Source organism: Rhinoderma darwinii, chromosome 7 (genome assembly GCF_050947455.1).
Source record: "Rhinoderma darwinii isolate aRhiDar2 chromosome 7, aRhiDar2.hap1, whole genome shotgun sequence".
Lineage (NCBI taxonomy): Eukaryota > Metazoa > Chordata > Amphibia > Anura > Rhinodermatidae > Rhinoderma > Rhinoderma darwinii.
The window spans coordinates 137,724,777-137,748,721 of record NC_134693.1 but is presented as its reverse complement, the minus strand read 5'-3'; the positions used below and the strand labels follow the sequence as shown (position 1 = coordinate 137,748,721).

The window sequence follows — 23,945 nt, the reverse complement described above, 5'->3', positions numbered from 1 at the left end:
GTAGTTATATTCTTGTATATAGGGAGCAGTATTATAGTAGTTATATTCTTGTATATAGGAGGCAGTATTATAGCAGTGATATTCTTGTGTACAGGGGGCAGTATTATAGTAGTTATATTCTTGTATATAGGGGCAGTATTATAGTAGATATAGTCTTGTATATAGAGGCAGTATTATAGTAGTTATATTCTTGTATATAGGGACAGTATTATAGTAGTTATATTCTTGTATATGGGAGCAGTATTATAGTAGTTATATTCTTGTATACAAGAGGCAGTAGTATAGTAGTTATATTCTTGTATATAAGAGCAGTGTTATAGTAGTTATATTCTTGTATATAGGAGCAGTGTTATATTAGTTATATTCTTGTATATAGGGGCAGTATTATAGAAGTTATATTCTTGTATATAGGGGGCAGTATTACAGTAGTTATATTCTTGTATATAGGGGGCAGTATTATAGTAGTTATATTTTTGTATATAGGGGGCAGTATTATAGTAGTTATATTCGTGTATATAGGAGGCAGTATTATAGTAGTTATATTCTTGTATATAGAGGGCAGTATTATAGTAGTTATATTCTTGTATATAGGGGCAGTATTACCGTAGTTATACTCTTGTATATAGGGGGCAGTATTATAGTAGTTATATTCTTGTATATAGGGGGCAGTATTATAGTAGTTATATTCTTGTATATAGGGTCAGTATTATAGTAGTTATATTCCTATATATAGGGGCAGTATTATGGTAGTTATATTCTTGTATATAGGGGCAGTATTATAGTAGTTATATTCTTGTATATAGGGGGCAGTATTATAGTAGTTATATTCTTGTATATAGGGGCAGTATTATAGTAGTTATATTCTTGTATATAGGGGCAGTATTATAGTAGTTATATTCTTGTATATAGGGGGCAGTATTATAGTAGTTATATTCTTGTATATAGGGGCAGTATTATAGTAGTTATATTCTTGTATATAGGGGGCAGTATTATAGTAGTTATATTCTTGTTCATAGGAGGCAGTATTATAGTAGTTATATTCTTGTATATAGGGGCAGTATTATAGTAGTTATATTCTTGTATATAGGGGGCAGTATTATAGTAGTTATATTCTTGTATATAGGGGCAGTATTATAATAGTTATATTCTTGTATATAGGGGGCAGTATTATAGTAGTTATATTCTTGTTCATAGGAGGCAGTATTATAGTAGTTATATTCTTGTATATAGGAGGCAGTATTATAGTAGTTATATTCTTGTATATAGGAGCAGTATTATAGTAGTTAGGGCGGGTTCACACGTGGCGGAATTTCACTTAAATTCCGCTGCGGACACTCCGCAGCGTTAATCCGCAGCGGTGCCGTTTGTCCATTGACTTACACTTTAATTTAGCAGTGTTCGTTTAGACGAGGCGTAAAATTCCGCTGCGGAGCATAGGCTGCGGAGCGGAATTTGGTGTCCGCAGCATGCTCTGTCTGTTGCGGAGCAGTGGCGGACTCATGGCGGAATTTCTCCATTGACTTCAATGGAGAGTCAAAATTCCGCAATGAAGTCCGCAGATCTTATGTGTGCTGCGGAGTGTATTGGTTTTACTACCATGACATTTCTTCATTCTGGCTGGACCTATGTATTTCTAGGTCTACAGCCAGACTGAGGAAGTCAATGGGGCTCCCGTAATGACGGGAGCGTTGCTAGGAGACGTCTGTAAATAGTCACTGTCCAGGGTGCTGAAAGAGTTAAGCGATCGGCAGTAACTGTTTCTGCACCCGGGACAGTGACTACCGATCTCAATATACATGTATCTGTAAAAAAAAAATATAAGTTCATACTTACCGAGAACTCCCTGCGTCTGTCTCCAGTCCGGCCTCCCAGGATGACGTTTCAGTGTAAGTGACGGCTGCAGCCAATCACAGGCCAAGCACAGGCTGCAGCGGTCACATGGACTGGCGCGTCATCCAGGGAGGTCGGGCTGGATGCCGAAAGAGGGACGCGTCACCAAGACAACGGGCGGTAAGTATGAAATTCTTTTACTTTCACTAGGGAAAGTGCTGTCCCTTCTCTCTATCCTGCACTGATAGGGAGAAGGGAAGCACTTTTCCCGCAGTCCGCAGCAGCTAGTCCGCATCAATTTTCTGCACATTTTGTGCAGATCCGCAGCAGAATCTGCGACGCAGATTCTGTGCGGCATTGATGCGGACAGTTGCGGAGGAAATCCGCCACGTGTGGTCATGCCCTTATATTCTTGTATATAGGGGGCAGTATTATAGTAGTTATATTCTTGTGTATAGGAGGCAGTATTATAGTAGTTATGTTCTTGTATATAGGAGCAGTATTATAGTAGTTATATTCTTGTATATAGGGGGCAGTATTATAGTAGTTATATTCTTGTGTATAGGAGGCAGTATTATAGTAGTTATGTTCTTGTATATAGGGAGCAGTATTATAGTAGTTATATTCTTGTATATAGGAGCAGTATTATAGTAGTTATATTCTTGTATATAGGGGCAGTTTTATAGCAGTTATATTCTTGTATATAGGGGGTAGTATTATAGTAGTTATATTCTTGTATATAGGGAGCAGTATTATAGTAGTTATATTCTTGTATATAGGGGGCAGTATTATAGTAGTTATATTCTTGTATATAGGGGCAGTATTATAGTAGTTATATTCTTGTATATAGGGGGCAGTATTATAGTAGTTATATTCTTGTATATAGGGGCAGTATTATAGTAGTTATATTCTTGTATATAGGGGGCAGTATTATAGTAGTTATATTCTTGTATATAGGGGCAGTATTATAGTAGTTATATTCTTGTATATAGGGAGCAGTATTATAGTAGTTATATTCTTGTATATAGGAGGCAGTATTATAGCAGTGATATTCTTGTGTATAGGGGGCAGTATTATAGTAGTTATATTCTTGTATATAGGGGCAGTATTATAGTAGATATAGTCTTGTATATAGGGGCAGTATTATAGTAGTTATATTCTTGTATATAGGGACAGTATTATAGTAGTTATATTCTTGTATATGGGAGCAGTATTATAGTAGTTATATTCTTGTATATAAGAGGCAGTATTATAGTAGTTATATTCTTGTATATAAGAGCAGTGTAAGGGCGGGTTCACACATGGCGGAATTTCACTTAAATTCCGCTGCGGACACTCCGCAGCGTTAATCCGCAGCGGAGCCGTTTCTCCATTGACTTTCACTTTAATTTAGCAGTGTTCGTTTACACGATGCGTACAATTCCGCTGCGGAGCATAGGCTGCGGAGCGGAATTTGGTGTCCGCAGCATGCTCTGTCTGTTGCGGAGCAGTGGCGGACTGGTTGCGGACTCATGGCGGAATTTCTCCATTGACTTCAATGGAGAGTCAAAATTCCGCAATGAAGTCCGCAGATCTTATGTGTGCTGCGGAGCGTATTGTTTTTACTACCATGACATTTCTTCATTCTGGCTGGACCTATGTATTTCTAGGTCTACAGCCAGACTGAGGAAGTCAATGGGGCTCCCGTAATGACGGGAGCGTTGCTAGGAGACGTCTGTAAATAGTCACTGTCCAGGGTGCTGAAAGAGTTAAGCGATCGGCAGTAACTGTTTCTGCACCCGGGACAGTGACTACCGATCTCAATATACATGTATCTGTAAAAAAAAATATAAGTTCATACTTACCGAGAACTCCCTGCGTCTGTCTCCAGTCCGGCCTCCCAGGATGACGTTTCAGTGTAAGTGACGGCTGCAGCCAATCACAGGCCAAGCACAGGCTGCAGCGGTCACATGGACTGGAGCGTCATCCAGGGAGGTCGGGCTGGATGCCGAAAGAGGGACGCGTCACCAAGACAACGGGCGGTAAGTATGAATTTCTTTGACTTTCACTAGGGAAAGTGCTGTCCCTTCTCTCTATCCTGCACTGAATAGGGAGAAGGGAAGCACTTTTCCTGCAGTCCGCAGCGGCCAGTCCGCATCAATTTTCTGCACATTTTGTGCAGATCCGCAGCCGTAATCCGCAACCCGGATTAGGTGCGGCATTGATGCGGACAGTTGCGGAGGAATTCCGCCATGTGTGGTCATGCCCTTATAGTAGTTATATTCTTTTATATAGGGGCAGTATTATAGAAGTTATATTCTTGTATATAGGGGGCAGTATTACAGTAGTTATATTCTTGTATATAGGGGGCAGTATTATAGTAGTTATATTCTTGTATATAGGGGGCAGTATTATAGTAGTTATATTCTTGTATATAGGAGGCAGTATTATAGTAGTTATATTCTTGTATATAGAGGGCAGTATTATAGTAGTTATATTCTTGTATATAGGGGCAGTATTACCGTAGTTATACTCTTGTATATAGGGGCCAGTATTATAGTAGTTATATTCTTGTATATAGGGGGCAGTATTATAGTAGTTATATTCTTGTATATAGGGTCAGTATTATAGTAGTTATATTCCTATATATAGGGGCAGTATTATGGTAGTTATATTCTTGTATATAGGGGCAGTATTATAGTAGTTATATTCTTGTATATAGGGGGCAGTATTATAGTAGTTATATTCTTGTATATAGGGGCAGTATTATAGTAGTTATATTCTTGTATATAGGGGCAGTATTATAGTAGTTATATTCTTGTATATAGGGGCAGTATTATAGTAGTTATATTCTTGTATATAGGGGGCAGTATTATAGTAGTTACATTCTTGTATATAGGGGCAGTATTATAGTAGTTATATTCTTGTATATAGGGGCAGTATTATAGTAGTTATATTCTTGTATATAGGGGGCAGTATTATAGTAGTTATATTCTTGTATATAGGGGCAGTATTATAGTAGTTATATTCTTGTATATAGGGGGCAGTATTATAGTAGTTATATTCTTGTTCATAGGAGGCAGTATTATAGTAGTTATATTCTTGTATATAGGAGGCAGTATTATAGTAGTTATATTCTTGTATATAGGAGCAGTATTATAGTAGTTATATTCTTGTATATAGGGGGCAGTATTATAGTAGTTATATTCTTGTGTATAGGAGGCAGTATTATAGTAGTTATGTTCTTGTATATAGGGGGCAGTATTATAGTAGTTATATTCTTGTATATAGGGGGCAGTATTATAGTAGTTATATTCTTGTATATAGGGGGCAGTATTATAGTAGTTATATTCTTGTGTATAGGAGGCAGTATTATAGTAGTTATATTCTTGTATATAGGGGCAGTATTATAGTAGTTATATTCTTGTATATAGGGGGCAGTATTATAGTAGTTATATTCTTGTGTATAGGAGGCAGTATTATAGTAGTTATGTTCTTGTATATAGGAGCAGTATTATAGTAGTTATATTCTTGTATATAGGGGGCAGTATTATAGTAGTTATATTCTTGTGTATAGGAGGCAGTATTATAGTAGTTATGTTCTTGTATATAGGGAGCAGTATTATAGTAGTTATATTCTTGTATATAGGAGCAGTATTATAGTAGTTATATTCTTGTATATAGGGGCAGTTTTATAGCAGTTATATTCTTGTATATAGGGGGTAGTATTATAGTAGTTATATTCTTGTATATAGGGAGCAGTATTATAGTAGTTATATTCTTGTATATAGGGGGCAGTATTATAGTAGTTATATTCTTGTATATAGGGGCAGTATTATAGTAGTTATATTCTTGTATATAGGGGGCAGTATTATAGTAGTTATATTCTTGTATATAGGGGCAGTATTATAGTAGTTATATTCTTGTATATAGGGAGCAGTATTATAGTAGTTATATTCTTGTATATAGGAGGCAGTATTATAGCAGTGATATTCTTGTGTATAGGGGGCAGTATTATAGTAGTTATATTCTTGTATATAGGGGCAGTATTATAGTAGATATAGTCTTGTATATAGGGGCAGTATTATAGTAGTTATATTCTTGTATATAGGGACAGTATTATAGTAGTTATATTCTTGTATATGGGAGCAGTATTATAGTAGTTATATTCTTGTATATAAGAGGCAGTATTATAGTAGTTATATTCTTGTATATAAGAGGCAGTATTATGGTAGTTATATTCTTGTATATAGGGGCAGTATTATAGTAGTTATATTCTTGTATATAGGGGGCAGTATTATAGTAGTTATATTCTTGTATATAGGGGCAGTATTATAGTAGTTATATTCTTGTATATAGGGGCAGTATTATAGTAGTTATATTCTTGTATATAGGGGGCAGTATTATAGTAGTTACATTCTTGTATATAGGGGCAGTATTATAGTAGTTATATTCTTGTATATAGGGGCAGTATTATAGTAGTTATATTCTTGTATATAGGGGGCAGTATTATAGTAGTTATATTCTTGTATATAGGGGCAGTATTATAGTAGTTATATTCTTGTATATAGGGGGCAGTATTATAGTAGTTATATTCTTGTTCATAGGAGGCAGTATTATAGTAGTTATATTCTTGTATATAGGAGGCAGTATTATAGTAGTTATATTCTTGTATATAGGAGCAGTATTATAGTAGTTATATTCTTGTATATAGGGGGCAGTATTATAGTAGTTATATTCTTGTGTATAGGAGGCAGTATTATAGTAGTTATGTTCTTGTATATAGGGGGCAGTATTATAGTAGTTATATTCTTGTATATAGGGGGCAGTATTATAGTAGTTATATTCTTGTATATAGGGGGCAGTATTATAGTAGTTATATTCTTGTGTATAGGAGGCAGTATTATAGTAGTTATATTCTTGTATATAGGGGCAGTATTATAGTAGTTATATTCTTGTATATAGGGGGCAGTATTATAGTAGTTATATTCTTGTGTATAGGAGGCAGTATTATAGTAGTTATGTTCTTGTATATAGGAGCAGTATTATAGTAGTTATATTCTTGTATATAGGGGGCAGTATTATAGTAGTTATATTCTTGTGTATAGGAGGCAGTATTATAGTAGTTATGTTCTTGTATATAGGGAGCAGTATTATAGTAGTTATATTCTTGTATATAGGAGCAGTATTATAGTAGTTATATTCTTGTATATAGGGGCAGTTTTATAGCAGTTATATTCTTGTATATAGGGGGTAGTATTATAGTAGTTATATTCTTGTATATAGGGAGCAGTATTATAGTAGTTATATTCTTGTATATAGGGGGCAGTATTATAGTAGTTATATTCTTGTATATAGGGGCAGTATTATAGTAGTTATATTCTTGTATATAGGGGGCAGTATTATAGTAGTTATATTCTTGTATATAGGGGCAGTATTATAGTAGTTATATTCTTGTATATAGGGAGCAGTATTATAGTAGTTATATTCTTGTATATAGGAGGCAGTATTATAGCAGTGATATTCTTGTGTATAGGGGGCAGTATTATAGTAGTTATATTCTTGTATATAGGGGCAGTATTATAGTAGATATAGTCTTGTATATAGGGGCAGTATTATAGTAGTTATATTCTTGTATATAGGGACAGTATTATAGTAGTTATATTCTTGTATATGGGAGCAGTATTATAGTAGTTATATTCTTGTATATAAGAGGCAGTATTATAGTAGTTATATTCTTGTATATAAGAGCAGTGTAAGGGCGGGTTCACACATGGCGGAATTTCACTTAAATTCCGCTGCGGACACTCCGCAGCGTTAATCCGCAGCGGAGCCGTTTCTCCATTGACTTTCACTTTAATTTAGCAGTGTTCGTTTACACGATGCGTACAATTCCGCTGCGGAGCATAGGCTGCGGAGCGGAATTTGGTGTCCGCAGCATGCTCTGTCTGTTGCGGAGCAGTGGCGGACTGGTTGCGGACTCATGGCGGAATTTCTCCATTGACTTCAATGGAGAGTCAAAATTCCGCAATGAAGTCCGCAGATCTTATGTGTGCTGCGGAGCGTATTGTTTTTACTACCATGACATTTCTTCATTCTGGCTGGACCTATGTATTTCTAGGTCTACAGCCAGACTGAGGAAGTCAATGGGGCTCCCGTAATGACGGGAGCGTTGCTAGGAGACGTCTGTAAATAGTCACTGTCCAGGGTGCTGAAAGAGTTAAGCGATCGGCAGTAACTGTTTCTGCACCCGGGACAGTGACTACCGATCTCAATATACATGTATCTGTAAAAAAAAATATAAGTTCATACTTACCGAGAACTCCCTGCGTCTGTCTCCAGTCCGGCCTCCCAGGATGACGTTTCAGTGTAAGTGACGGCTGCAGCCAATCACAGGCCAAGCACAGGCTGCAGCGGTCACATGGACTGGAGCGTCATCCAGGGAGGTCGGGCCGGATGCCGAAAGAGGGACGCGTCACCAAGACAACGGGCGGTAAGTATGAATTTCTTTGACTTTCACTAGGGAAAGTGCTGTCCCTTCTCTCTATCCTGCACTGAATAGGGAGAAGGGAAGCACTTTTCCTGCAGTCCGCAGCGGCCAGTCCGCATCAATTTTCTGCACATTTTGTGCAGATCCGCAGCCGTAATCCGCAACCCGGATTAGGTGCGGCATTGATGCGGACAGTTGCGGAGGAATTCCGCCATGTGTGGTCATGCCCTTATAGTAGTTATATTCTTTTATATAGGGGCAGTATTATAGAAGTTATATTCTTGTATATAGGGGGCAGTATTACAGTAGTTATATTCTTGTATATAGGGGGCAGTATTATAGTAGTTATATTCTTGTATATAGGGGGCAGTATTATAGTAGTTATATTCTTGTATATAGGAGGCAGTATTATAGTAGTTATATTCTTGTATATAGAGGGCAGTATTATAGTAGTTATATTCTTGTATATAGGGGCAGTATTACCGTAGTTATACTCTTGTATATAGGGGCCAGTATTATAGTAGTTATATTCTTGTATATAGGGGGCAGTATTATAGTAGTTATATTCTTGTATATAGGGTCAGTATTATAGTAGTTATATTCCTATATATAGGGGCAGTATTATGGTAGTTATATTCTTGTATATAGGGGCAGTATTATAGTAGTTATATTCTTGTATATAGGGGGCAGTATTATAGTAGTTATATTCTTGTATATAGGGGCAGTATTATAGTAGTTATATTCTTGTATATAGGGGCAGTATTATAGTAGTTATATTCTTGTATATAGGGGGCAGTATTATAGTAGTTACATTCTTGTATATAGGGGCAGTATTATAGTAGTTATATTCTTGTATATAGGGGCAGTATTATAGTAGTTATATTCTTGTATATAGGGGGCAGTATTATAGTAGTTATATTCTTGTATATAGGGGCAGTATTATAGTAGTTATATTCTTGTATATAGGGGGCAGTATTATAGTAGTTATATTCTTGTTCATAGGAGGCAGTATTATAGTAGTTATATTCTTGTATATAGGAGGCAGTATTATAGTAGTTATATTCTTGTATATAGGAGGCAGTATTATAGTAGTTATATTCTTGTATATAGGGGGCAGTATTATAGTAGTTATATTCCTGTGTATAGGAGGCAGTATTATAGTAGTTATGTTCTTGTATATAGGGGGCAGTATTATAGTAGTTATATTCTTGTATATAGGGGGCAGTATTATAGTAGTTATATTCTTGTATATAGGGGGCAGTATTATAGTAGTTATATTCTTGTGTATAGGAGGCAGTATTATAGTAGTTATATTCTTGTATATAGGGGCAGTATTATAGTAGTTATATTCTTGTATATAGGGGGCAGTATTATAGTAGTTATATTCTTGTGTATAGGAGGCAGTATTATAGTAGTTATGTTCTTGTATATAGGAGCAGTATTATAGTAGTTATATTCTTGTATATAGGGGGCAGTATTATAGTAGTTATATTCTTGTGTATAGGAGGCAGTATTATAGTAGTTATGTTCTTGTATATAGGGAGCAGTATTATAGTAGTTATATTCTTGTATATAGGAGCAGTATTATAGTAGTTATATTCTTGTATATAGGGGCAGTTTTATAGCAGTTATATTCTTGTATATAGGGGGTAGTATTATAGTAGTTATATTCTTGTATATAGGGAGCAGTATTATAGTAGTTATATTCTTGTATATAGGGGGCAGTATTATAGTAGTTATATTCTTGTATATAGGGGCAGTATTATAGTAGTTATATTCTTGTATATAGGGGGCAGTATTATAGTAGTTATATTCTTGTATATAGGGGCAGTATTATAGTAGTTATATTCTTGTATATAGGGAGCAGTATTATAGTAGTTATATTCTTGTATATAGGAGGCAGTATTATAGCAGTGATATTCTTGTGTATAGGGGGCAGTATTATAGTAGTTATATTCTTGTATATAGGGGCAGTATTATAGTAGATATAGTCTTGTATATAGGGGCAGTATTATAGTAGTTATATTCTTGTATATAGGGACAGTATTATAGTAGTTATATTCTTGTATATGGGAGCAGTATTATAGTAGTTATATTCTTGTATATAAGAGGCAGTATTATAGTAGTTATATTCTTGTATATAAGAGGCAGTATTATAGTAGTTATATTCTTGTATATGGGAGCAGTATTATAGTAGTTATATTCTTGTATATAAGAGGCAGTATTATAGTAGTTATATTCTTGTATATAGGGGGCAGTATTATAGTAGTTATATTCTTGTGTATAGGAGGCAGTATTATAGTAGTTATATTCTTGTATATAGGGGCAGTATTATAGTAGTTATATTCTTGTATATAGGGGGCAGTATTATAGTAGTTATATTCTTGTGTATAGGAGGCAGTATTATAGTAGTTATGTTCTTGTATATAGGAGCAGTATTATAGTAGTTATATTCTTGTATATAGGGGGCAGTATTATAGTAGTTATATTCTTGTGTATAGGAGGCAGTATTATAGTAGTTATGTTCTTGTATATAGGGAGCAGTATTATAGTAGTTATATTCTTGTATATAGGAGCAGTATTATAGTAGTTATATTCTTGTATATAGGGGCAGTTTTATAGCAGTTATATTCTTGTATATAGGGGGTAGTATTATAGTAGTTATATTCTTGTATATAGGGAGCAGTATTATAGTAGTTATATTCTTGTATATAGGGGGCAGTATTATAGTAGATCTATTCTTGTATATAGGAGCAGTATTATAGTAATTATATTCTTGTATATAGGGGCAGTATTATAGTAGGATAAGTAATATAATGTATGTACACAGTGACTCCACGAGCAGAATAGTGAGTGCAGCTCTGGAGTATAATACAGGATGTAACTCCAGGATCAGTACAGGATAAGTAATATAATGTATGTACACAGTGACTCCATCAGCAGAATAGTGAGTGCAGCTCTGGAGTATAATACAGGATGTAACTCAGGATCAGTACAGGATAAGTAATATAATGTATGTACACAGTGACTCCACCAGCAGAATAGTGAGTGCAGCTCTGGAGTATAATACAGGGTGTAACTCAGGATCAGTACAGGAGAAGTAATGTAATGTATGCACACAGTGACTCCACCAGCAGAATAGTGAGTGCAGCTCTGGAGTATAATACAGGATATAACTCAGGATCAGTACAGGATAAGTAATATAATGTATGTACACAGTGACTCCACCAGCAGAATAGTGAGTGCAGCTCTGGAGTATAATAGAGGATGTAACTCCAGGATCAGTACAGGATAAGTAATATATTGTATGTACACAGTGACTCCACCAGCAGAATAGTGAGTGCAGCTCTGGAGTATAATACAGGATGTAACTCCAGGATCAGTACAGGATAAGTAATATAATGTATGTACACAGTGACTCCACCAGCAGAATAGTGAGTGCGGCTCTGGAGTGTAATACAGGATGTAACTCAGGATCAGTACAGGATAAGTAATGTAATGTATGTACACAGTGACTCCACCAGCAGAATAGTGAGTGCGGCTCTGGAGTGTAATACAGGATGTAACTCAGGATCAGTACAGGATAAGTAATGTAATGTATGTACACAGTGACTCCACCAGCAGAATAGCGAGTGCAGCTCTGGAGTATAATACAGGCTGTAACTCAGGATCAGTACAGGATAAGTAATGTAATGTATGTACACAGTGACTCCAGCAGCAGAATAGTGAGTGCAGCTCTGGAGTATAATACAGGATGTAACTCCAGGATCAGTATAGAATAAGTAATATAATGTATGTACACAGTGACGCAACTTGTTGTGTAGATCATATTTATATAAAATGGGGTTTATAGGTAAACAGACACTTTAATATGATTTGTGACTGGGATTGCTCTTTAATCAATAATTTCATTGAACAGACTCCGCCAGATCAGTATTTAGATGACAGTAGATTTGAAAAAAACATTTTCAAAAGAGGAAAAAAAAAAGATTAACAAACTAGAGAACAATTACAATATATTAACTTGAAGGAAATGATTATTTAAACAGGACGACAGATGAGTCACAAGGCGACCGCATAGAAAGGGTTACGCGGTGCTGCAGACAGACGGTGGAAGAACTGGCCGGCCTTACAGCGCATGCAGGGAGATAATTAAGAAAACAATTCAATCTCATTAGTAAATGTGATGGGGTCTGGGAGAGAGATGCCAGAGTAATTGAAATGAGCGCTCCCCCCCTAGGGAGGGGGGGTCACGTACCCTCTTACAGACCACTGGCATTTCGACATGTGCAATGGAGGAAATACAAAGATATATGTAGTCGCTAAATGGGGAGACATTATATACAGGGGCGTAGCTATAGGGGGTGCAAAGGTAGCAAACGCACCCGGGCGCCTGAGGGGCACAAAGTCCCCTCTGCCACATAACAACACACCAGTATTTATAAATGGTACATGGGGGACCCTGTTACAGATTTCGCATTGGTGTCTCATAACGTGGAGTCCTTGGGCCCCAATGCAAAATCTGTAACAGGGGCCCCCATCTATTATGCCCCATTTATAGTTCTGGTGTGTTGTTATATTGCAGAGTAGGGGTATTCAGGGCCCAGGTCTGCCTGCTGCCCCTGCACCCACTATAGCTGTGCCCGTTACTGATTGGCATTACTCTGCCTGTTGCCCCTGCACCCACTATAGCTGTGCCTGTTACTGATTGGCACTACTCTGCCTGCTGCCCCTGCACCCACTATAGCTGTGCCCATTACTGATTGGCATTACTCTGCCTGCTGCCCCTGCACCCACTATAGCTGTGCCCGTTACTGATTGGCACTACTCTGCCTGCTGCCCCTGCACCCACTATAGCTGTGCCAGTTACTGATTGGCACTACTCTGCCTACTGCCCCTGCACCCACTATAGCTGTGCCCATTACTGATTGGCACTACTCTGCCTGCTGCCCCTGCACCCACTATAGCTGTGCCCATTACTGATTGGCACTACTCTGCCTGCTGCCCCTGAACCCACTATAGCTGTGCCCATTACTTATTGGCACTACTCTGCCTGCTGCCCCTGCACCCACTATAGCTGTGCCCCTTACTGATTGGCATTACTCTGCCTGCTGCCCCTGCACCCACTATAGCTGTGCCCGTTACTGATTGGCATTACTCTGCCTGCTGCCCCTGCACCCACTATAGCTGTGCCCATTACTGATTGACATTACTCTGCCTGCTGCCCCTGCACCCACTATAGCTGTGCCCGTTACTGATTGGCATTACTCTGCCTGCTGCCCCTGCACCCACTATAGCTATGCCCGTTACTGATTGGCATTACTCTGCCTGCTGCCCCTGCACCCACTATAGCTGTGCCCGTTACTGATTGGCATTACTCCGCCTGCTCCTTATTGTTTGTCATCTCTCTCCTTTACATAGAACAGATCCGTTGCTACAAGCAATTTATTTTATATCAACACCTTCCCTGCAGCAGACGCCCTCGGTGCTGACGCGGCAGAGCTGGGGATTTATGCTCCGGAGACAATCAGCTGCTACAGGATGCTGGGCGGGGTGGCATTTATTGTAACAATGGCTTTAGAATAGATTCTGGTTTGTCTGTAGCAGGAAATATTCTATGTGGCCGGACTGATGGATGCTGCAAATGGAACGAGACCATATTGGAGGGAGATAGATAGATAGATAGATAGATAGATAGATAGATAGATAGATAGATAGATAGATAGATAGATAGATAGATAGATAGATAGATAGATAGATAGATAGATAGATATGAGATAGATAGATAGATAGATAGATAGATAGATAGATAGATAGATAGATAGATAGATAGATAGATAGATAGATAGATAGATAGATAGATAGATAGATAGATATGAGATAGATAGATAGATATGGGATAGATAGATAGATATGAGATAGATAGATAGATATGAGATAGATAGATAGATAGATAGATAGATAGATAGATAGATAGATAGATAGATAGATAGATAGATAGATATGAGATAGATAGATAGATAGATATGAGATAGATAGATAGATATGAGATAGATAGATAGATATGAGATAGATAGATAGATAGATAGATAGATAGATAGATAGATAGATAGATAGATAGATAGATAGATAGATAGATAGATAGATATGGGATAGATAGATAGATAGATAGATAGATATGGGATAGATAGATAGATAGATAGATATGGGATAGATAGATAGATAGATAGATATGGGATAGATAGATAGATAGATAGATATGGGATAGATAGATAGATAGATAGATAGATAGATAGATAGTTAGATTACGGATTGTCTGCACAATGAGAGGAATGAGAGAGGGAGCGTAATCTATTACTGTGATTGACTGCCAGGAAGTGCTGTCATAGGAGGGGAGGAGCCTCAGAGTGGCCAGGTGACAATAAATACAGCCCTCTAAGAACTACTATGGATGATGATAGTTGTCAGGCAGCTACTTACTGTCCCAGAAACTAAAGGCAGAAGAAGTCTGGAGCATCAGCAGCTGAGAAAGACTTCACATAAGGAGAGGGTTTTAGTTTTTGTCTGGAGGTGCGGGGTCCTCTATCCTGTGTTATCATATGCAGCGCCTCATGATGTCGGTGGCCCTGTAGGTTTTGGGCCCAGGTTTGCCCCTGCGGAAGAGTAATCCAGTCTTATTCTGAAGTTACTGATGCAAAACATTTTTTTAATTCCTAGGAATCATAAATCAGAAGCGGAAGGAGGGTGTGATGTGAAATGTCTGCATTGTATCTGTGCGGTGGATCTGCTGCTGACACTGTATATAATAAAAGACAAAACCATAAATATATCCCAACCGGGAGACCGTCTAGAAGTGCTGGAGCGGGACCCACTGCCGGTTATTACAGGGAGAGCGCCTGATGCCAGGATTTTGGTTGGATGTAATAGGGCAGAGATTAATATGTGACATTTTTATGGGTCAGCCCTGTATGAGCTGGGTGAGATGCCCGTGTGTAGCCCACGTGACTGCTGGTATATAGCCGACGCTCAGTCCTCCAGGGGGGACAAGAATATAAATAAAATGCAGAAGCTCCGCAGTAATGGCAGACGTGCCGCCTCTCAAAACGCCCAATGTAATAGTCGTTGACAAATCTTATAACCTAATAGGATGTATGGAGCGGAATTTTTTTAAGGGTCTCTCGTCTGCGGCTGACAGGTCCTGAAATATGGGAAGGAGCTTGCGTCTATCGGAGGACGTGTCTCAGAGAATCGCTTGCGTGACCAAAGAGCGCTGGGGATGAAGAAACGAAATAAAATAATATATTAGGAGAATAATGACAGTGTAGAAGGATAAAATACAACTCTATCCTAATATAATCAGTATATATAGTCATTTCCTGAAATACTCCATGCTGCTGGGAGGCACTACCCCATTCACTATGAAACTCTTAAACTAAAACCTCCCACAAGATCAGCACAGTGCTCTGCTAAAATACTCTGTGCAGCTGAACCCTGCTCCTTTCACTATGCGACTCTCAGTCTGTCACTTCTCACAAGATCAGCACACTCCTCTCCTGAAATACTCTGTGCAGCTGGAGACCATGCTCCTTCCACTTTGCGACTCTGTCTGTCACCTCTCACAAGATCAGCACACTCCTCTCCTGAAATACTCTGTGCCGCTGATCCCTGCTCCTTTCACTATGCAACTTTCAGTCTATCACCGCTCGCAAGATCAGCACACTCTTCTCCTGAAATACTCTGTGCTGCTGACATCCCTGATCCCACTTCTTTCCATTCCCATCCTCACATTTTTGCCTGTCTTCACTAACATAATCTGAAGTGGACAGGTCTCTGAACCCCCCACCCCTAACCCCAAGATTAGCACAGTGGTTCCCGGAAATACTCTGTGCTGTTGGAAACCCTGCTCCTTCTGCTATGAGCATCTGACCCCCCTAATTGTATTTACTCCCATCCCTGCATAATGAAACTGCCCTTGTCACAGGCAACTGTGATAATTGCACATCCTTCTCCTGAAATACTCTGCGCTCCTGTGACATTGCTCTTCTATTATCAGTCTGTCACTTCCCAGCCCCTTTCTCACTAGTTCATGTGACTGTCTCCCACAAGATCAGCACAGGCCTCTCTTGAAATACTCTGTGCTGCTGTGGTCCTTCCTTATGTAACTCCTAGTCTGAGCTTCCACTTGTCTCCAGTCACATCATGACACCGCCGCTGTCACATGCAGCCCTTTCCTCACTTACATTGTCACATAACAGATCAATGCCCCACTAAATCAGTCTTATATCTAAAATACTCTGTGCTGCTGTGACCCAACATTAAAGGGAATGTGTCGCTTTTTTCAGTTAAACAGTTAGTATATAAGTGATTACACATTCTTTTAATTTTTTTAATTTTTTCACAAGTAAGGAAATATTATAAATTAGATTCTAATTTATAGCATTTCCATGTGCTGGTCACTAGAGGGAGCAATTCCCAAAATTGCAGCATTGGCAATGTGGTAAAGCAACCTCATTGCTTTATGCTGCAAATTTGGGGTAGACACACTCGCTCTAGTGTCCTCACACAATCCCCCCTCCCTTATTCTGGCTAGTGCCAGGAGAAAGAGGGGGTTGAATCTTCAAACCTCCTACACTGTGTGCCGCCATTTTCTGAGCGAATGCACAGTGTAGGAGGATTAGATACAGGGCTCAGCAGACAGTATCACACGAACATACACGAACATAATACACACATCACATACACGAACATAAATTACTTGCCTCCGCTGGTCCACGCGCCTAGTCCTTGCGCCTGAACATATGGCCGGAAGCCGCGGCCGGAAGTTGTCATCTTACTGTCCGGCCGCGGCTTCCGGTCCACATGAAAATGGCGCCGGATTTCGCTCTGCCAAAGACCTTCCTTTTGGTCTGTGTGCTAGCGGAGCATGCGCTGTTCCCACACAGACGGCGTACAGCATAGTGAATGGAACGGCTCCCGTTCACATTCTCTATGGGGTTGTATGTGCCGTATTCCATCTCTGTATGTGTCGTTAATCGACACATACAGAGATGAAAAAAAAAATGGCAGCCCCCATAGAGAAGAAAAAGTTAGAAAAAAGTAAAAAGTACAACACAAGAACAAAAATAAATAAAAGTTATTTTAATATCATACTAAAAGCAATATTATATATAAAAAATTTTGTTTCCGTGACACCTTCCCTTTAATCACATAACTTGGACACAAATACAATTATTGGTCTATATAATGGCTGATTTCACATGGAGCTCCCCTTTAAGAATGAAATCCATTTCCGGGATTGACACGCCGGGATTCTTGATCTCGACCTGATCTCCACGAATTCCTCGACGTAACTAGTTATTTGCTGAAGCCACCAAAAAACTTCCGCCGCCACTAATTAACATCAGACACTTAAGGGGGTCGGATTTATTAAACGTCTATTGTTTGTTATAGAAAATCCATTTTGTTTTGTTGTAATTCCTGGGTAAGCAGCTCATTTGCATACCGCGGCAGAAGAAGCGTGGAACGGCTTAATCGCTGCCCTTGAAATGAAAGGAATTAATTGCGAGTTGTATGTAGGTAGAGGGTTAAATGAGAAACGTCGAACAAAAGACACAATATACAGGAACCTCGTCTGCGCCGCTACCGATTCTGCATTTTAGTGGATTTTTGCAGCATCAGGTACGAGTTAACCCTATAATGACTGGATAGAGTGACTTCATGCCATATGAGTGATTGTCGAATTAGGGGAATGGGACCGCTAGGTGCTGTAGAAGTGGAATCCCAGTTACTGATGACGTCCCAGACTGCCCTGGGGGGGGGGGGGGCGGGGTTCTGATATTCTGGAAAATCTGATTGTCTGGCATGAAGCTAGTCCCTGGGTCCTGGGTATTGGAATCTTAGGCCCTGTTCACACTGAGTATTTTTGCAGGCAGAAAAAATATTCAGGAAATTTTTCGGGGTTTTCTGCGGCATTTTTCACTATGTTTTTTTTGCCCGTCGCCATTGAAGCTAATGCAAGGACCGGGGGCAAAATAAGGCGCGAAAAACACTCAGAAACAAGCGGCGCTGTAGCTAACGGTCAGGCTTCTAATAAAGTGTAACTATTCTTAAAGGAACACTCCAGGTAAAACTGATACATTGTGTTCTGCCTAGTGCAAGGCCTGAGGGGGCGGAGCATGGCTCAAGACCATAAGAGATAAGTCATGCTCCACCCCCTCAGGCCCTGCACTAGGTATAAGACGGGGGAGGGGGCAGATTTATTAAAACTGTCCTAAATTTAGACTGGTTAAACCTAAACCAGACAGGCAGAAATTGCGCCAAATTTATCATAATTGCGCATGCCGTATATTTGGCGCATTTTGCTAGACATGTTAGACTTTTTTTCTTTCTTACACCACATTTTAGAAGGCGTAATATACAGCAATATTGGGCTTTTAAGAAATGGTGCACTCCGTTAATAAATCTGGCGCATTTTACAACTTCTCTTAGCCACGCCCCTTTTTCTGGATTGTCGGGGAAGGTGCTAAAAGTGTCTAAAACACATCATAAATTTGATGCACGCAATGTACACTACATTTATAGTGCAATTTGAGCCAGAATTTTGCTTAGTAAATCTCGCCACGTGTATCAGCTGTGACCGCCATGTTTATCATATCTATCAGTAGTATGCGTGAGTACATGATACCGCAGCCCGTAGTTCTCCTTCACATGTCTGCAGATTATCTATTAATGCTCAGAAATCTCAGGGAGAACAAAATCCTTCTAGAGTAAAACAGTAAATAGAAGCCTGGACGGAGGGGGAGGAGGGAGATGCAGCTGCAGTTTCTCTCACTCAATGTGGGACTTTGTGCTGTGAAAGGGGAAGTGGAGCAGCAGGGGGAGAGGTATGATTGGCTCAGAGCACTCAGCACAGCTCTGACATCACATCAGAAAGAGCCCGCCCACTCAGCACAGCTCTGACATCACACCAGGAAGAGCCCGCCCACTCTGCACAGCTCTGACATCACACCAAGAAGAGCCCACACAGCACAGCTCTGACATCACACCAGGAGGAGTCCGCCCACTCAGCACAGCTGGGACATCATACCAGGAAGAGCCAACCCACACAGCTCAGCTCTGACATCACACCAGGAAGAGCCCACCCACACAGCACAGCTCTGACATCACACCAGGAAGAGCCCACCCACAAAGCACAGCTCTGACATCACACCTGGAAAAATCCACCCACTCAGCAAGCATAGAGTGAGAGAATGTGAAGTTACAGAAACCAGCAGAAGGAAGGAAAATCCCCAAATCTGCCGGTTACACGTAACATTCTGGCTGCTCTACTTCTGAAACATCTGAGGTCAACTGTAAGATAATTTTCTTGTAAGGTTCACTTTAACAGACCTTTAAAATTTTTGAATATCTCAAAAACATCACATAAGGTTCATTCAGTGGCGTATCTATAGGGGTTGAAACAATCACAGTTGCGACCGGGCTCCTAAGCCTGTGGGGCCCACAAAGCTGCCCGCGCTGGTCCCGCTTCCAACTGTATCTGCGTCCTCAGGACGCAGATACAGTTCAATTAAATGCTGGAGCCTTGTTCCAGCATTCACTGTGCCACGAGTGGCTCGGCGCAGGCAGGCGCGATGTAGTGATGTAATCGCTCCTGTCTGCCCCGAGTCACTCACAGCACAGTGCAGAGGAGGAGAAGGATCCTCCACCCGTCGTTGGAACGGGGATAGGTAAGTAATTATGTTATTATTTTTCTATTAGGCACATATGGGGGCATTATACTGTATGGGGGCATTATATTGTATGGGGGTATTATACTGTATGGGGCAGCTATGGGGGGCATTATATTGTATGGGGGCATTACACTGTGGGGCAGCTATGGGGGCATTATACTGTGTGGAAGCAGCTATGGGGGACATTATACTGTGTGGAAGCAGCTATGGGGGACATTATACTGTGTGGGGACAGCTATGGGAGGCATTATACTGTATGGGGAGCATTATACTGTGGGGGCAGCTATGGGAGGCATTATACTGTGTGGTGGCATTATAATGTGGAGGCAGCTATGGGGGGGATTATACTGTATGGGGGCATTATACAGTGTGGGGGGCAGCTATGGGGGGCATTGTACTATGGGGGCATTATATTGTGGTGGCAGCTATGGGGACATTATACTGTGTGGGCAGCTATGGGGACATTATACTGTGGAGGTAGCTATGGGGACATTATACTGTGGAGGTAGCTATGGGGACATTATACTGTGGAGGTAGCTATGGGGACATTATACTGTGGAGGTAGCTATGGGGCATTATACTGTGGAGGTAGCTATGGGGGCATTATACTGTGGAGGTAGCTATGGGGCATTATACTGTGGAGGTAGCTATGGGGGCATTATACTGTGGAGGTAGCTATGGGGCATTATACTGTGGAGGTAGCTATGGGGGCATTATACTGTGGAGGTAGCTATGGGGGCATTATACTGTGGAGGTAGCTATGGGGGCATTATAATTTGGAGGTAGCTTTGGGGGGCATTATACTGTGGAGGTAGCTATGGGGGGCATTATACTGCGGAGGTAGCTATGGGGGGCATTATACTGTGGAGGTAGCTATGGGGGGCATTTTACTTTGGAGGTAGCTATGGGGGGCATTATACTGTGGGGGCATCCATGGGCCTATCGGGCAAGGCGGATGGGCATAGGGGTGTGCAGGGGTCTGGTGGTGTTGAGAAGGGGTAGGGGGCCCAAGCTGAATTGCACCAGGGCCCATGAGACTTTAGCTATGCCCCTGGGTTCATGGCACATATATATTAGACTATATATTATATCATGACATATTAGCTATAAACATCGTATGGCTGTTCTAGTATTGATCACATTATCCATATTATTATCTATTAGTATGGCTGGTCACTATATATGTAATTAGCCCAAGCAATGGTCGTGTGCCCTATTCAGGCAATAACCCATGGCGCCACCTGCTGGAGACAAATATATACCATAAGAAAAAAACCAAATACTTGAGTGTAAATTGCTTGGTAAATAATGGGATCAGATTTAGAGCAAATATGTTAGTCTAGTTAGCTTAAGCCTAACCCATACCTGCCCAGAGTCACCCCTCCCCACATTTTTGGCAGTCTAATTAAACATCATACTCATCCCACCCCCCTAACCTATCAGTAAATGACATGCTCGTACTCCGCATACCCTGCTGTTTTAATAATCCCTAAATGCAAGACAATTAGAGGCTCTGCCATTTGTAAAATCTTCACCCTTTTTGCCAGTAAGCGGTGTTCTTGTTCTATACGGTGTCGTGCGTGAACCACTGGTTAAATACTTCTGCCACAATTCAGCAGAATTTTCCTACATGCCATAGCAACCTGATTCCTCAGATACAATGCATCCCTCAAATTGTTCAGCTTGCTGTAAATGTGAAATATTTTTTGCAGCAAACAAGACTGAACATCATTATATTTGGTCACTAGGGGGCAGTAGAGGCTTTTTTTTTTACAAAAATTATGAAAGCAATCCCACCCTGCACCTTTTTGAATGTACAACCATCTAGTTACATTTGAGCCTAGAGCAAGGGGTGAGAGAAGCAGAAGGTGAGAAGGAGAAGGGGAAGGGGAGGGGGAGGCTGCTGGAGATGTTCTTGATGATAATTTGAATGCACCCATTAATGATCAAAGTGTTACACACTAATTACTAGCACTTACCTGTGAGATATTAAGTAATCTGTCTCTTTTTTTTGCACCTAACGATGATTCTCTTAATGAGCTTCAGACTGACTCTTTTATAAATATTTTATTTATTTATGCCTTAATTTTTATTTTAAGCCGATAAAATCCCAGGCGGAGAAAAAAAAGTCAAGATGTGAAGAGAGAAGTTGAGTGAAGAAAGTTACATCGGATATGGATGATGACAGAGTTTCTCATGGGTAAAGGCCCAGACTCCGAATGTATTAATACAAAGCCCCAATGGGCAACAATTTGCTGAGGACTATGGATGGAGAAATCGATGCGACCCAATAGCTAAATCACCCATTGGCCTGCTAATAGAATACAAGGGGCAGAAGTTTTGTTTGTTTGCAACAACCAATCAATTTCCTTAAAGGGGTGAAGCAACTTTCATCACAACATCTTTATAGTCAGAGACATCGTTATATCGATCTATCTATCTATCTATCTATCTATCTATCTATCTATCTATCTATCTATCTATCTATCTATCTATCTATCTATCTATCTATCTATCTATCTACACTCATGCACTTTTACACAACCTCAGAGACTGTCTCTACAACACTGTGCGGAGAGACTTGTACATAGCACAGATGTATTTATAATGCAGTTACCGCTTGGACAGCTCTTGCAGGCAGCAGATACTTGGAAGTAAAAAAATGCTGCACAGTTTTCAATGTCAGTTCATTAACAACTTAGATGAGAATATCATCCCATACATAAAACTAAAGTAAATGCATAACACAAAATAATAATAAAATAACAATCATCATCGAATAAGAAAATAAAACATCGACCTCGTCTTTGAGCCTCATTCCCACTACTTCACCTAACCTCTAACTTACTTTTCGGCAGAGAATAGTTTAACTTCAGCCTGCCATCTTCACTGTAGTAATCACTGGCGGTAGCTCTGGTAACGACATGTCCCATGAAGCCTTGCCCCGACATCACATATGGAGGTGCGGCCAGATTACGTCTGTCAGAAACTACAGTTATATAGATCATTCCAAATTGTGAGAAAGTTGATGAAGAATCAAATATGTAGGTATAAGGCACAGGAGAGGCAGTAGCCTGTGCCCTGTGCAGCAGCACGCAGCATGTCACAGGCAGTGCGCAACCTTCAGCCCACTGCAGGAAGAGCAGAGATTACTGATCGGCAATAGTCTTATATCATCTACAGGAAACAGACTGGAGCAGATTTAGTGACATCACCAGAATACACAGGGCTAAGAAGATCTGTGGTGGTCATGTGCATTCATAACACTGACGGAGCCAGTGACAATTTGACGGGTCCAGAATGGGGTCACCTTTTACCTTTGCCAAAAGTTATGGCTACTTATACCGCCTTTTTTCTGCTCCCATAACCTACATCCAGTTGTACAGCCCCTTGTATTGTCACCTGGTGCTGTCACTGCATCAAATGTCCCAGACCTTAATCATTATGGATTGCCCATTGTGGAAATCCTGCTGGGGACAATAACCTGTAACTTCCAGGAAGGTGACAACCCTTGCAGTCATGGCATCTTGCACTGTGATTGGACAGTACATAAGATCCAATAATCCAATATTTGATATCATAATATTCCCATAGAAAAAGAATTATGAAAGGGTCCTCCACATTGGTCAATCGCTCTTTGTTAGAAGGTTTCCCCGATGATGATAATGATGGTGATCAGCTGTGATCTGTGGGGGAACAAAGCAGCAAGTGTTCAATTTCCCTGCAGCGCCACCACAGGGAAAATGAAGTATTACAGAGATCCCATTGAAAACAATGTAATACTCAGACATGCCGGGTCCTCCAGAGGGAGACAGATGCTCTTTGTAGTCAATAAGATGAGGATCCTGAACAGTAAAACATCCTCTTTTTTTTACCCAGAATTCCCTAGGACATTTGACAATAGATTTACTGAACCA

At 40.0% G+C, this 23,945-nt stretch overlaps 1 long non-coding RNA gene across 1 annotated transcript in view; it reads left to right on the top strand.

Annotated features, from left to right (window-relative positions):
- Nucleotides 1-22,834, top strand: part of LOC142657400 (uncharacterized) — a 78,983-nt gene extending 56,149 nt beyond the window's left edge. The window contains exon 3 of the long non-coding RNA XR_012849924.1: nucleotides 22,128-22,834. This is a non-coding gene — a long non-coding RNA (uncharacterized LOC142657400). The remainder of the gene's footprint in view (nucleotides 1-22,127) is intronic.
- The last annotated feature ends 1,111 nt before the right edge of the window (nucleotides 22,835-23,945 follow it).